At 49.0% G+C, this 5,000-nt stretch overlaps 1 protein-coding gene across 3 annotated transcripts in view; it reads right to left on the bottom strand.

The window, feature by feature from the left end:
* LOC143284473 (uncharacterized) overlaps positions 1–5,000 on the bottom strand; it is a 51,138-nt gene that overhangs the window by 31,701 nt on the left and 14,437 nt on the right. The gene's annotated exons all lie outside the window — the stretch shown is intronic.

Here is a 5,000-nt window from a genome sequence, read left to right as displayed (position 1 = left end):
CCATCAGACCGACAACAGTGCCAATAACACCACCATCAGACCGACAACAGTGCCAATAACACCACCATCAGGACGACAACAGTGCCAATAACACCACCATCAGGACGACAACAGTGCCAATAACACCACCATCAGACCGACAACAATGCCAATAACACCACCATCAGACCGATAACAGTGCCAAAAACACCACCATCAGGACGACAACACTGCCAATAACACCACCATCAGGACGACAACACTGCCAATAACACCACCATCAGACCGACAACAGTGCCAATAACACCACCATCAGGACGACAACAGTGCCAAAAACACCACCATCAGACCGACAACAGTGCCAATAACACCACCATCAGGACGACAACAGTGCCAATAACACCACCATCAGGACGACAACAGTGCCAATAACACCACCATCAGGACGACAACAATGCCAATAACACCACCATCAGGACGACAACAGTGCCAACAACACCACCATCAGACCGACAACACTGCCAATAACACCACCATCAGGACGACAACACTGCCAATAACACCACCATCAGGACGAGAACAGTGCCAATAACACCACCATCAGGACGAGAACAGTGCCAATAACACCACCATCAGGACGACAACAGTGCCAAAAACACCACCATCAGGACGACAACAGTGCCAATAACACCACCATCAGACCGACAACAGTGCAAATAACACCACCATCAGGACGACAACAGTGCCAATAAAACCACCATCAGACCGACAACACTGCCAATAACACCACCATTAGGACGACAACAGTGCCAATAACACCACCATCAGACCGACAACAATGCCAATAACACCACCATCAGACCGACAACACTGCCAATAACACCACCATCAGGACGACAACACTGCCAATAACACCACCATCAGACCGACAACAGTGCCAATAACACCACCATCAGGACGACAACACTGCCAATAACACCACCATCAGACCGACAACAGTGCCAATAACACCACCATCAGGACGACAACACTGCCAATAACACCACCATCAGACCGACAACACTGCCAATAACACCACCATCAGGACGACAACAGTGCCAATAACACCACCATCAGGACGACAACACTGCCAATAACACCACCATCAGACCGACAACACTGCCAATAACACCACCATCAGGACGACAACAGTGCCAATAACACCACCATCAGGACGACAACAGTGCCAATAACACCACCATCAGGACGATAACAATGCCAATAACACCACCATCAGACGACAACACTGCCAATAACACCACCATCAGGACGACAACAATGCCAATAACACCACCATCAGACCGACAACACTGCCAATAACACCACCATCAGGACGACAACAGTGCCAATAACACCACCATCAGACCGACAACAGTACCAAAAACACCACCATCAGGACGACAACACTGCCAATAACACCACCATCAGGACGACAACAATGCCAATAACACCACCATCAGACCGACAACACTGCCAATAACACCACCATCAGGACGACAACAGTGCCAATAACACCACCATCAGACCGACAACAGTACCAAAAACACCACCATCAGGACGACAACAGTGCCAATAACACCACCATCAGGACGACAACAGTGCCAATAACACCACCATCAGGACGACAACAGTGCCAATAACACCACCATCAGGACGACAACACTGCCAATAACACCACCATCAGGACGACAACAGTGCCAATAACACCACCATCAGGACGACAACAATGCCAATAACACCACCATCAGGACGAGAACAATGCCAAAAACACCACCACCAGGACGACAACAGTGCCAATAACACCACCATCAGACCGACAACAATGCCAATAACACCACCATCAGGACGACAACAGTGCCAATAACACCACCATCAGGACGACAACAGTGCCAATAACACCACCATCAGGACGACAACAGTGCCAATAACACCACCATCAGGACGACAACACTGCCAATAACACCACCATCAGGACGACAACAGTGCCAATAACACCACCATCAGACCGACAACAATGCCAATAACACCACCATCAGGACGACAACACTGCCAATAACACCACCATCAGGACGACAACAATGCCAATAACACCACCATCAGGACGACAACACTGCCAATAACACCACCATCAGGACGACAACACTGCCAATAACACCACCATCAGGACGACAACATTGCCAATAACACCACCATCAGGACGACAACAATGCCAATAACACCACCATCAGGACGAGAACAATGCCAAAAACACCACCACCAGGACGACAACAGTGCCAATAACACCACCATCAGACCGACAACAATGCCAATAACACCACCATCAGGACGACAACAGTGCCAATAACACCACCATCAGGACGACAACAGTGCCAATAACACCACCATCAGGACGACAACAATGCCAATAACACCACCATCAGGACGACAACAATGCCAATAACACCACCATCAGGACGACAACAGTGCCAATAACACCACCATCAGGACGACAACAGTGCCAATAACACCACCATCAGGACGACAACAATGCCAATAACACCACCATCAGGACGACAACAGTGCCAATTACACCACCATCAGGACGACAACAGTGCCAATAACACCACCATCAGGACGAGAACAATGCCAACAACACCACCATCAGGACGACAACATTGCCAATAACACCACCATCAGGACGACAACAATGCCAATAACACCACCATCAGAACGACAACAATGCCAATAACACCACCATCAGGACGACAACAGTGCCAATAACACCACCATCAGGACGACAACAATGCCAACAACACAACCATCAGGACGAGAACAATGCCAATAACACCACCATCAGGACGACAACAGTGCCAATAACACCACCATCAGGACGAGAACAGTGCCAATAACACCACCATCAGGACGACAACAGTGCCAATAACACCACCATCAGGACGACAACAATGCCAACAACACCACCATCAGGACGACAACAATGCCAACAACACAACCATCAGGACGACAACACTGCCAATAACACCACCATCAGGACGACAACAATGCCAATAACACCACCATCAGGACGACAACAGTGCCAATAACACCACCATCAGGACGACAACAGTGCCAATAACACCACCATCAGACCGACAACAGTGCCAATAACACCACCATCAGGACGACAACAATGCCAATAACACCACCATCAGACCGACAACAGTGCCAATAACACCACCATCAGACCGACAACAATGCCAATAACACCACCATCAGGACGACAACAATGCCAATAACACCACCATCAGACCGACAACAATGCCAATAACACCACCATCAGACCGACAACAGTGCCAATAACACCACCATCAGGACGACAACAATGCCAAAAACACCACCATCAGACCGACAACACTGCCAATAACACCACCATCAGGACGACAACAGTGCCAATAACACCACCATCAGGACGACAACACTGCCAATAACACCACCATCAGGACGACAACAATGCCAATAACACCACCATCAGGACGAGAACAGTGCCAATAACACCACCATCAGACCGACAACACTGCCAATAACACCACCATCAGGACGACAACACTGCCAATAACACCACCATCAGGACGAGAACAGTGCCAATAACACCACCATCAGGACGAGAACAGTGCCAATAACACCACCATCAGGACGACAACAGTGCCAAAAACACCACCATCAGGACGACAACAGTGCCAATAACACCACCATCAGACCGACAACAGTGCAAATAACACCACCATCAGGACGACAACAGTGCCAATAAAACCACCATCAGACCGACAACACTGCCAATAACACCACCATTAGGACGACAACAGTGCCAATAACACCACCATCAGACCGACAACAATGCCAATAACACCACCATCAGACCGACAACACTGCCAATAACACCACCATCAGGACGACAACACTGCCAATAACACCACCATCAGACCGACAACAGTGCCAATAACACCACCATCAGGACGACAACACTGCCAATAACACCACCATCAGACCGACAACAGTGCCAATAACACCACCATCAGGACGACAACACTGCCAATAACACCACCATCAGACCGACAACACTGCCAATAACACCACCATCAGGACGACAACAGTGCCAATAACACCACCATCAGGACGACAACACTGCCAATAACACCACCATCAGACCGACAACACTGCCAATAACACCACCATCAGGACGACAACAGTGCCAATAACACCACCATCAGGACGACAACAGTGCCAATAACACCACCATCAGGACGATAACAATGCCAATAACACCACCATCAGACCGACAACACTGCCAATAACACCACCATCAGGACGACAACAATGCCAATAACACCACCATCAGACCGACAACACTGCCAATAACACCACCATCAGGACGACAACAGTGCCAATAACACCACCATCAGACCGACAACAGTACCAAAAACACCACCATCAGGACGACAACACTGCCAATAACACCACCATCAGGACGACAACAATGCCAATAACACCACCATCAGACCGACAACACTGCCAATAACACCACCATCAGGACGACAACAGTGCCAATAACACCACCATCAGACCGACAACAGTACCAAAAACACCACCATCAGGACGACAACAGTGCCAATAACACCACCATCAGGACGACAACAGTGCCAATAACACCACCATCAGGACGACAACAGTGCCAATAACACCACCATCAGGACGACAACACTGCCAATAACACCACCATCAGGACGACAACAGTGCCAATAACACCACCATCAGGACGACAACAATGCCAATAACACCACCATCAGGACGAGAACAATGCCAAAAACACCACCACCAGGACGACAACAGTGCCAATAACACCACCATCAGACCGACAACAATGCCAATAACACCACCATCAGGACGACAACAGTGCCAATAACACCACCATCAGGACGACAACAGTGCCAATAACACCACCATCAGGA

This window comes from Babylonia areolata, chromosome 8 (genome assembly GCF_041734735.1).
Source record: "Babylonia areolata isolate BAREFJ2019XMU chromosome 8, ASM4173473v1, whole genome shotgun sequence".
Lineage (NCBI taxonomy): Eukaryota > Metazoa > Mollusca > Gastropoda > Neogastropoda > Buccinidae > Babylonia > Babylonia areolata.
Note: the sequence above shows the minus strand (reverse complement) of the source record. Positions and strands in the feature narration are given on the sequence as shown.